This window comes from Solenopsis invicta, chromosome 4 (genome assembly GCF_016802725.1).
Source record: "Solenopsis invicta isolate M01_SB chromosome 4, UNIL_Sinv_3.0, whole genome shotgun sequence".
Lineage (NCBI taxonomy): Eukaryota > Metazoa > Arthropoda > Insecta > Hymenoptera > Formicidae > Solenopsis > Solenopsis invicta.
This window is the reverse complement of record NC_052667.1, coordinates 14,931,444-14,943,580: the sequence shown is the minus strand read 5'-3', so window position 1 is coordinate 14,943,580 and position 12,137 is coordinate 14,931,444. Positions and strand designations below refer to the sequence as shown.

The 12,137-nt window shown below is 39.1% G+C and overlaps 1 protein-coding gene across 12 annotated transcripts in view; it reads left to right on the top strand.

Moving 5' to 3' along the window:
• Window positions 1-12,137, top strand: part of LOC105199534 — a 147,546-nt gene that overhangs the window by 16,718 nt on the left and 118,691 nt on the right. For 3 of the 12 annotated variants that reach the window (XM_039448477.1, XM_039448476.1, XM_039448473.1), the window contains exon 2: window positions 6,110-6,223. The exons of the other annotated variants lie outside the window; for them this stretch is intronic. The gene's annotated coding sequence lies outside the window, so the exon portion shown is untranslated. The remainder of the gene's footprint in view (window positions 1-6,109; window positions 6,224-12,137) is intronic. 12 annotated transcript variants of the gene reach the window in all.

Here is a 12,137-nt window from a genome sequence, read left to right as displayed (position 1 = left end):
AGTTCGAGAATTTACTTAGGAATTTGCAATGGAGACTTCTAAAAATTGAGATTTTTGATCTTTATAGACACATTGATAATATAAAAAAAGTTTTTTTACTTGTTTTTTTAACCTATTCAGCTCTCTTCTTGAATATATTCCTGAAAGATATAATTGAATCCACCATTCAACATCATTTTTTAAATTTTACAAAAAACAATACACAGAGCACAAAAATAAGTTTAATTGGATGTTACATTTGTATCACTTTGAAAGAATTAACAAAATTAAACCAGTAATTTATAATGTTGGGTTTCAGAATAACAAATTTGATACATTCAGATATACTCGTAACGAACTTAATTTAAATGTTTTTGATAATACAATAAAGATCACATTGGAGAAAGATTTCTTTTAGAAAAACTGTGGTTTAATCGTAGGAAAATATAGATTGGGAAATTATCGCTCTACAAGCGTTGACAACTCGAGAGCAAAACCAAAAAGTCAGTTTGACGGCCAATATCAAGGCGCAATCTTTTGCTGTTACGCCTCTCGTTAATTGATATCAGCTGCAATATCGGACTGGTAAAAATCATAGGTGCAACCCTGCTTCCCTGCTTTATAGATTGTCGTTTTGACAACCGATGTTTACATCTCAACCTCGAAGTTCTTTCTTGTCGTTTCTTGAGCTTCTCTTGAATCTCGACTCTTGTTACAGATTCTCCAGCCTCATCTTTGTTTTTTACGCCGACTTTGTTTTTCACTTACTTTGTTTTCTATTTTCTCTCTAATAGACCTGGTCCAAAGCGCTTCCAGACGATTTTTTGCTTTACCCCATGCTGCTGCTTCGGGTTACCGAGCGTCACCTTTTCCAACGCAACTCCAAAGTCTTCTGGATATCCAAAGTTGGGGGGGGGGGGACTTTTCCGTGGACTTATTGCCTCCAAAGAGACTCCTAAAATCTCCGCTTTGACATCTATCCCATGTCCCTCCGGGAAAATCATGGATCAAGAACGGATAAAAAAAGATGGATTTCTTGAAACAATAATTAACGTGAACTCTTTCGCGGAGCCGCATCATACTGCAATTTGGACAGCGAATAGAGAAGGATATGAATAACTTTATGAAACAACTGATAGTCGTTAATGCGCGGAATTAGCTCGCGGTCAGACTAATGGAATACGTTCGAAGCGGGAGAGAGAGAATAAATCGGTATGCGGTATTGAGATATGATTGACGAGACTATAACATTTCTAATGCAATGTTTTAATACAACATATATATTTTCAACCCGGAGTGTGATTAGTGCGTCCGCGGCGGGTTACAAGAACAAAATAAAAAAGGTAGAGCCAAAAGACGTGGCGGAAATACAATTCGCTATAATCTAATTCTTTGGACGGACAGTGATATTGAGAAACAAATACGATGTGCTATTTACAGTACATTTACAAGTGGCCTTGACCGCGAAGTTACGAGGGAATTTTGCGGTTCCCGGAATTGATGCCGGTTTTTTTCCGAGTATTTCGGCTAGCCGAGTTTCTGGGCGTGGTCGTGTTTATATTTGGCGGGGCGTGATGTACGGCGCGTTGACGGCGCGAATACGCGGGCTAGCCCGGTGCGTTCGTACGCCGAATCAATCGTTTTTGCGGTGTGTCTGGCACAATAATTGGTAGAGTGACTCTGGCTGGCTCGGAGTTACCGGGTTTTGCCAGGAACACCCGGAGCTAACAAGTACCTTGGTGATGGCAAAGGACCTTTATCTCCTTGGTCTCTGGAGTGACTATGAGAAAGAGAGAAATGTGCTCTCTCGAGCTTCGGCTCGTCGAGTATCTCGATAGCGGCACAGAACCTTTACCGCTTATTCTCGCCGAAAAAAAGTTGCGGATCAGCATTGGGAGCGGTAAGTGGATACTGAGCGTGCGAGCGCAGGCTTGCGCGCTTGGCTGTTTTCGCGTGATTTTATTTTCTTTCAAGATTTTATCTTGGGATTTCCGTTCCTCCACGGCCACTGGTACAGGCGCGCTTTTGTGGAGATTTCTTTTTGCAACTAGCCGGTGATGCGCGTGCGCGCAGCTTTCTATCGCGCACGGGTTTGCCTCGTGCTAACGCCGCTTTCAGTCGTTAGCGGTGTTACTGTCATGGAAGCGTTTAGGTAGACGCGAGCGCGCCTTCTGTTGTTTAAAGCCGAACAGCGGTCTTTGGCTGGTGTTTGCTAGGAATAATGCATGTGATATGCATGCATTGTTACAACTTTAGAAAAATAAATTCAAACAGAAAAAAGTTTCTTTTTTTTGTTTACAGAACTCATTTTTTTAAATATTATAACGAAAGTAATTACAATAATAATTCTTAATAAAAGATCTTTTTGGGCTTGCAATACCTGCATGAGATACAAACTTTTTACTAAATTTGCTGTTTCATGAAAAGACGTTAATCTATCCGCATGGAGTACTTGATTTCTATGCCTGGGAAATTTCCTAATACAGAAAATAACATTACTCAATTTTCTCATAATCTCAAAAGATTTCTTCCGATAACTCTAACTTAGGAGCTTTCCCAAGCTCTAGCTTGGGACCTAATTTTTTACGTGGATTATACAAGTAAATTTTCTGTCCTTTAAATTCTACATCTCTATCATAACGACACTTAATTCCCTCAGCTTTAGTATTCATTCTTAATCGAGCTTGAGCATTGATTTTGTACAACTTTTCCTTCAAATTTTGAGTAAAGTCTTCTGAATTTTCTTCTTTTTCATAAAATGAGCGACCACGAAGCAAATCCAAAGACAAAAGATCACGCCCTAAATACATTTTAAAGGGGGTAAATCTAGTAGCTTTATGTCTAGATAGAAGAACGATAGGACAAAGGGAACATCGGAATCCGTCGATCCCAATCTCTCTGATTTTTAAAAATAAATTTAGCCAAATAATCCAAAATATTTAGATGTTTCCTCTCTACTTGACCGTCAGACTGAGGATATATATTGTTCTTGTTTTTTTAGCACCAAAAGAAGAATGATTTTTTTAAACAGCTGAGATTCAAAATTTCTTCCCTGATTGATATGAATCTTCTGAGGAGCACCACGTCTCGAAATTATCTGAGTCACAAAAGCTTTAGTAACAGAGGAACCTGTTTTATTCGTTAAAGGGATTGCCTCTGTCCAGTTCGAAAAACAAATCATTCTCACCAATATTTATTTCCTGAAAGAATAAGAGGAAGTGTTCAAGAATATGTATTTGAATCTTTTCCGAAAGAGTCCCAACATTGTAAATTTGTAAAGGAGATTTACCTTTATCAGAAAGACACTTTTTTGCCACGCCGATTTTGCACGGCCTACACCAATTCTCCACTTTTACAAGTGGTCTAATAAAATCTCTTTTTTATCTTCTCCAGAGTTTTATTCACACTAAAATCTCTTTTAGAAGGAAAATTATGTGCTTTCTTTACAATTCGGTTTATCCCGGTGCAAAAATGCCTTGTAAAATATTGGTTCTCAATTTTGGAGCTGTCTATCTTTTGTAAAGAACCCCATTCTTAATAACAAGGGCATCCTATTACGACCAATAAATTTTTTGTTATTTTTCCAAAGGAAAGATCTGTTGCTTAGTATGTCTTCCGATCTCCTCTCGTAAAATAATTGCAATAGTCTTCTAACGACTTAACTTCCACGTACGGACGGTAAGCTATCGGTGGACGAGGACGCGGGTAGGTCGCTGAGAGAACTAGTCTGATTTTAGAAGGTAAGAAACAGTTTATTATAAACGAAAGAAATGTTTACAACAACGGCGCGCGGACGGACGAATGAATATGACGCTCGGATGGATATGACGGAGAATCTAAGACTACGCGCGGATGGACGTAACACATAAGTAAAGCGCGGATGGACGGATCTATAATTTTGCCCGGACGGACGGGATAGATAACTCGGAATAAATGCGGACACTCGGACGGACGAAATCGAATACGCGGAACAGAACGGTTGCGGCTATTTACACGCCGGTGATTCCGAGACAAATTTCTCCGAACTTGGAATCTGTTTACGAGTTGGCGAGGGCTTGCCACGGCCACGGGCGCACGGGCCCGGTGGCAATATAGCTCGCGCGTGGTACAGCTGTACTGGTGGAACAATTCGGTGATCGCGACGCGTAGCGGTTAATACCGCGTTGTTGTTACGGCGGTGACAAGAACTCACGTCAAGATCTCTTGGTGGAGGCGCGGAACTCTACACCCCAGATCGTGAATCGGTGTCGACGGAGAGGAGATAGGATGTCGGTTTCTCCGGTTTATCGAGATCGCTTGGTATAGCCCAAGGCGCTTGAGCTCGTAGAATCGGAGGCGGTTAAGAGGCTCGTCACCGAGAGTTTTCAGCAGAAACTAAGCTTACTTGATTTTGGTTCAGAGCGGAAGGTATGCGTCTTTTTGTACGGATGGGCGGTTTGGAGAAGAAGAAACCCTGTTCGTGGAAGCGATGGCGCTTATATAGCCAAATTTCGAGAGGAGTGGTTGTTTGGGGAGCGGTACGGTATCGGAGAGGTGATCCCCGCCACTCGAGATTGGCAGCAATCGCCACTTTGCTCGCTTGTACAGCGCGTGCGCGCGGAGAGTACCTCGACGCGCGGATGAGTGTTTGCGCGCTACGCCGATTCGAATTCTTATTGGAGCTATGCGCCTGTTATTTTTTGTCCTAGTGGGTGTTTGGCCGGACAACACGGAACGGTTTGAGGGGGGAGCGAAAAGGCGGTTTGTTACAATTTGATCGTTCAATTGTTGTCCACGAAGTTCCTTATAATTATTATCTTCAAAAACTATTCAGCAATCTGTCTCACAAGGAGATGCTTTCAATTGCGAAATACGAAATGAGATAAACCTTAGTTTATTTGAAAGGGAGGGTCGAGAGTATAAAAAGTGTCAGAGCATTTGCGTGCATGGGCCTTTGTTTCAGAGAAATTTGCATGTAAAGTTTGGCATTCGCCGCGTTAAATACGATTGCGCGATAAGTTGAAGCGTGAAGCGCGGTGGCTGAGGAGACTAAGGTACACTTCCTATTTTGCTCTCGGCGGCCGCGTGAAGAGAGGTGTTCGAATCCTTGCAGTGCCCAAAATTTTTTTTTTCAGTAATAGCTACATTTAATATTTGTAAATAACTTTTATTATTCTTAACGCGGCGAATGCCAAACTTTACACGCAAATTTCTCTGAAAGCATGTGCACGCAAACGCTTTGACACTTTTTATACCTTTGACACCCCCTTTTGAATGAACTAAGACTTATCTCATTTCATATTTTGCAATTGAAGCATCTTCTTATCAAAAGTATCTCCGTTTTCCTTAAATTCCACTTTAGAGTAATAATTCTTATTCTCCACTGAAGGTTGTCTAGATAGACCGTTTGCATTTTTGTGTTTAGCTTTCTTTCGATGGTTTCATACATTTTTTTGAAGAAACGCATATCATTTTTATTAGATTACACAATTTTAAGATATTTGTTTTAAGTAAATATTACTTAGGTTTGAATAAGAGATTTTGTGGAAAATATTAATACATATCATTTTAATTGAAAACATTAAGATTTTAGGCGCGCGCATACACGTAAGCGCTTTTTTTTACCTTTTTTGAAAAGATAATTTTGTACTCATATTTATATACCCGGTAATTAGCACGATTATCCGTATCCGTTTTATATCGGTATTCTTTTTCGGCGCTTAGCGGCAAGATCGGTCGAGAGGAAGACGCGTCGGCGGAATGCGCATACGCGCCGATTTGGCGCATGCAAGGACACATCGCGTTTTGGCAATTGTCGCTTAGGCGGACTTAGTTTTTGTCGTGATTAAAATGGGCACACCGTGTCTCTGTTTATAGCTCGGCGGTTTTCTGGTTGGTGAATGTTGGAAACGATGCGTTTTCGAGGTGCATTGTTACAAAATTGAATTGCGAAAAGGCTTTGCGGAGCGGGACGTTTCCATCAAAAACGTCCGACTTTAATTTAAAGCTTAATTGTTCTTTTAACAGAACATATCTGTTAGCACCGTTTTTAACTATTATTAGTAGGACTTGGCTGGATTTGTCCTTGGAGACGTTGAAACTCATCGTAAAGACGCAGTAATGCCGCAAATTCTTGTTGACGCTGTTGCAGATGATGCCTGCTCCTCCAACGCCGAACGAAGAACCATTTCCACGCTTGGTGTCTTAAATTCTGCAGGCAAATATTCGCCGTCTCCCCGCGAGTGCTCAGGGACTTTCAACGAACGTGTGTACATTTTGTTTTTTTTTGGAACAGCCATGGCTTGCTTTTGTTATTCAATTACGATTCGAGATTGGACGGACGAGTCCCCAGAAATGTTGTGTCTACGCGACACTGATACATGCACGTGGCATTGCGGAAATAGGAGACTCTTTTTCGACGAACTGTGTTTTAATTGTAGGAAAATACAGAACAAAAAATTATTGTTTCACAAACGTTGACAGCTCAAGAGTTGAAAATAACAAATCAATCAGACGATCGACGTAAAGACACGATCTTCCGATGTTTTGTCAATCGATATCAGCGGCAATACCGGGCTAGCAGAAATCACAGGCGCAACAATATTGTAATATACCCTTTCTATTTATTTATGGTGTAACGTCTTTCGCGCACGGATAGTGATTGGGCGGATAATGAAAGCGCGAGGGGTTGCCGAGAGAGATTTAGATAAGCGTTATGGTGAAAAGAACTGAAAGGCTTTATTAAGAGAAAAACATAATCAGAACTGAAGTTTAGAAGACGGCAATTTGCATGAGACGGACGAAATGAGTTACGCGGTGTACATGAATTCCGGCGGATACAAATAATGAACAATTTGCCTGCGGTGGACGGGACGAGTTACGCGGTGGGTATAACTTCCAGCGAATACAGATATTCAGAACATTTGCATACGACGAACGGGACAAGTTACGCGAGGTACATGAATTTCGGCGAATACAGCAATCGGGAAATTCATATAAGATGGATGAGACGAGGTACGCGGTGTACATGAATTTTAGCGAATACAGCTAATTGGATATTTGCGTGAGGCGGATGGGACGTGGTGTACATAAGTTCCGGCGAATACAGATAACCGGAAATTTGTTGGGTTCGCGGGCCGGGTTGCAATCTGATATCGCGCGGATGCAGCGGGATTTGGGCCTTGGCCTAGTCGAAACTCCGGTGTTTATGGTGCGAGACAGATCAGCTGATCCTTGGCTATAAATAGCACCGCACGCGTTATTCGGTTGCTTGAACGGATCCGTACGTCGGTTTGCGTGACGCTGTGCGCGACGGTTAATACCATTTGTCTTGATCGGCGGCTTACATCTCCTCACGTCAAGAGCAGTTGGTGGAGGCACGGAAGGCCGTACTCTCTTACGTTGAGAAGTGCTTGTATCAGGAAGTCGGCGAGGAGATTGCTGGTCGCCAAGACATCTTGGCGGAGCCAAAGTTCTCTTGGTGCGTATCAGCAGGGAACGGAGGCGGTCGGCGCCAAGATCTCTTGGCAGAAATCCAGTACGCTGGACTTTGATTGATCTGGGGGGCTTCTGTTGGAAAGGCGGATCAGAGCGGGAGAGACTATTCTCGAAATCGACCGGCTTATATACTCGAATCCCGAGATATCGGAGATGCTCGAAGAGACGTCGGCTTCTGTCGGCGGCCAGCATCCCCGTCACTCGAGATTGGATACATGCGACGAAGCCTGCCTCGGTGCGGTGCCGGTGGCCGCGCGAGCGTGTCGGTACATCGGAGTCGATCAGGCACACGTGTACTGGTCGACGCTTGTGTGAGCATACGGAGCGCCGTTTTAGGCGCTTTGTTACAATAATACACCAACTTGTTTTTTATCAATAATTAATGAAAAATAATTATTAAATTTTTTTTGTATGTTGTATAGACCATAGTATTAATGCTTAGGTCACCGATTTTAGGGACCACGTTTCTTTCTTGGTTATTTTACGTTCATGACCGAATGTCGCGTATATGTTCTGTGCACGGCATTCGGTCATGAACGTAAATATAACCAAGAAAGAAACGTGGTCCCTACAATCGGTGATCCAGGCATTAATGCTACGGTCTATACGTACGTACTCAGTTTGTAATACTGAGTTGCAAGCAATAGACGTAGTTGAGCAGTTTAGATAACTGCGCTGCGATATTACACATCGGTTTGATCCGTTTCTTATTCAATTTTTTTTAATGACAATTAAAAATAGATTAATGTAAAGAATAAATTAGTAGATAAATGGATAAATAAATAAATTTAATTAATTAGCCCAAAAATTTATAAACAATTTACTTATTAAACTATTATTATTAAAATTAAATTTATAATTATTGGATGTACAACTTAATTTGGTCCGTTTTTTGCTTGAAAAATGCATTTATTTGAACAATAAAATGAATTAATACCTTATTCACAGTATTGTCCATTGCTAGCCATTACTTTTTCTCATATTTCTTGGCAATTTATGGATTCCGTCGCGGAAGAAGCGTTTGTTCAAACTGTTTAAGTTTGCGACACTTTATAGAGTGCGAGTTGAGTCCCAAGGTAAAGGTTTTGCTTTTGCAAAAACAAAGGTGCACTTTTTGTGAGGAAACGCATCGGTTAACTAATTGTGAGAAATTCCTCGAGCTTTTGTCGCAGGCCAGAGTTGACTATTTGCAAAAGGTAAAATTGTGCTGTAATTGTTTGAGAGCCGAACAATTTCATCAAAAAATGTCATGCAAGCCATGTAAAAAATTTTCCGGAAAGCATAATACTTTATTATATTTTGGAGGGCAAAATTCCGTGGAAGCAGTTTCAGCAAAGGAAGGAGCCAGTTCATCTGTCTTATGGTCTTACAATCAACAAACATCTAGCGTATTGTTAGCAAGGGCATTAGTGCTAGTAACAGACAGCAACAGAAAACAACGCAATGCCAGAGCTGTACTCGATTCTGGTGCACAATCGAATTTAATCACGAAGAAGCTTTGTCAAGAATTACAATTGGATAAATTTGCAGTTAAATTAAATATTGAAGCAGTAAACAATACGTTGATGCAACTAGAACATAGCTGCAACGTTGATGTATCAGCGCATCATAATAATTACGAATTCAAATCAAAATGCCTAGTAACCGAAATTGCAAATCAATTATCAAATTGTAAGATTAATTTGCAAGATCTGCAAATTCCGTTTAACATTGGCGGATCCATCGTTCCACATACCGAGAAAAATAGATCTTCTAATAGGAGGCGAACACTTCTGGAATTTGCTATGCATATGCATATTCAAGCTTAAGCAGCTCACAATGAAGAAAACTAGACTTGGATAGCGGCAAGTCCTTTGCAGACTACGTACATTAATTTAATCAGATGCAACCTTACTAAGGAGGTGGACATTTACGAGCAGCAATAAAATTTTAGAATAGAAGAAATGTCTGACGAAAGAGGGCTCACAGCCGAAGAAAGGGCAGCTGAGGAACTATTTGTCAAAACAACAAGGAGAAATCTAAAAGGAAGATTTATTGTTAGCATGCTGTTCAAAGAAAATTTGAATTAGCTGGGAGAATCTAAATCAATAGCTTACCGTCGTCTAATTAACAAGGGAACCTCTCGAAGTGTCACACCCCGATTTTAATGAAACTTTACACACATTTAGGTAACATAATTAGATGATTTTAGAAACTATTAGTTGCGGCGCATATTTGATTTCAAGAGGTGAAATCATTCCTTATATGTATAGCGGTTTTTAGCTTTTTTTGTTATATCTCGGAAACTATTCGAGATATCAAAAAATGTTTTATACAAAAGATTTACAATAAAATTACCTCTATTCATTTACGTTAATAACATTTTTTTAAAATAATTATTTAAATAAATTTTTTTAAATAATTGTTTAAAGAATTATTCTACAAAAATATTATTGACAAGAATAAATGGAGGTAATTTTATCGTGAAACTTTCGTATGAAACGTTTTTTTATATTTTGAATGGTTTTTGAGATATAGCGGGAAAAGCTAAAAATTGCTTTACACATGAGGACTGATTTCACCCCTTAAAACTGATATTGGCAGCAACTCATATTTTCTAAAATCATCTAATTATGTACGTAAAGTTTTATTAAAATCAAGGTGTGACACTTTGTTTCTTGCCATTAAAGCTTTTAGAAAAGTATTAATTATTAAAAAAATGATAAAGTGCTATCATTTTTACACCACCTGCCATGAAGTAGATTAGCATGGCGCGTTTTTTTTATAGTGGTTTCCCCCGTAGGCCTAATCCACTCTCTATTCCATTCTCTATTTTTTAATGCACAAATTCCAAATACCATCCTCATTCTCTTGAAAGATATATTATTATTACATAAAAAGTCACCCAACTTTTATATGACAAAATACTTTTTATGTTATAATGCTACAAAATAATAAAATTTTTTTATTTTAAATATGCACGAATTTTGATATTTCCATGGTATTAAGATGACTTACCGTGCCATATATTTCCTGTAATGTATGAGAACATCTTTTATTATAAACAGCGATGAATGTATTTATTATATTGATGTATTTATTATTTTATAACTAATCGTAAATCTTGCTATTAATACTAACGTGATGATTATATGACAAAGTGTTGGCAATTATGATATTCATAAAAAAATGCTCCATACAAAAATATTTCTTGCACCAGGAACATCGTATTATAGCAGGTGCACCACATATGGAGCAGAGTGGTACTTCTTGTATATCCTTTCCAGAGAAACAAAAATCGACTGGATTTTTGAAATGTGGCGGCCGTTTCTCGATGTATCCACTTTTAAACGAGGCATATTTAAAAAGATTATGAAATCGCGGAGAAGATAGCTGTATATGCGTTAAAGATTGCAATTTAATGATATTATTTCGCAAATGTAAATTAATATTATAATTTAATAACATAACGCGATCACTGAATGTTCTCACAAAGTTTTTCCATATTCTAAATCCATAAACATCAAGAGGTTGAATCATTCCCGTAGTTTTTTTTGGTATAGTTAAAATCCGTATAACTTTATCTTTTTTGGCATAAATTCTTGCAGATTGATAGGACAATGTCCGCTTCAAGAATCTAACAATAGCACACTAAAACTTCCAGTAGCGGGTACAAACACATTTGTAAACCAAGACTGAAAGTGTTGTTTAGTTAATTTGCCAGATTTTGATGCTGCAACGAAAACATTTGCAACTCTAAACAAAGTTTCTTTTACACGTGGTCCGAAACCTCCACTTGCTTCTTTCAATACCATGTAGAGAGGCGATTTCAATTGTCTGCTTGCAGAAACTATGGGCATAATTGTATAACTGTGCGTAGTTGCCGATTGTGATTGAACTATGCTTTCTACTGTTTTAACACCTTGCGTGGTCAATGTCCTGCCTGAATGTAATTCCAAATTGAATCCACCAAATACAGAGCATTGCATTGGACCATGGATATTCGGCTTCGACATTGATGTTCCCGGTTGGCCGGGCTTTACATACGATTTTTTGCGTTTTGGGTTGTAATGAATTCATTTTTCATCCCCAGTAATGATTCGATGTAGAAAAGACTTCTTTTTGTACCGTTCAAGCAACATTTCGTACATGCAAAATTATCGTCCGATATCTCTCGGTTTCAATTAGTATGGGACCCAATTTCCTTGTTTTTGGATGTATCCCGCGGTTTTGAGTCGTTTCGAAATAGCTTGTTGAGTAACTTCCAAGCTTTTTTTGCGTTTGACACGAATCTTGATCGAGTAATGTTTCTAATTCTTTATTTTCAAACTTTTTTGGTTGATCCGAACGCTTTTTGTCTTCAACACTAAAATCACCACTTTTCAATTGTCGAAAGCATTTTTTACAAGATTTATCCGATGGCAGATTTGACATACGAGGTGTGTTCAAAAAGTAACGGGAATTTTTAAATTTCGCGGGTTTGGAGAGTCCGACAGTCAAATTTTTTTTTTGTTTATGTTGGTATATATGCCCCTGAAGTATGCTAAAATGTTGAGCTGTATTCATTGTTTACTTTGTCTGTGGCAGCCGCTAAGGTTACACGTGTTTTTATGAGCTCGGCGATTTTCGTTTCTGAAAAAAAATGGATCAAAGAATTTGTATCAAATTTTGCGTAAAAAATAACATAAAGTGTAACAAAGTGT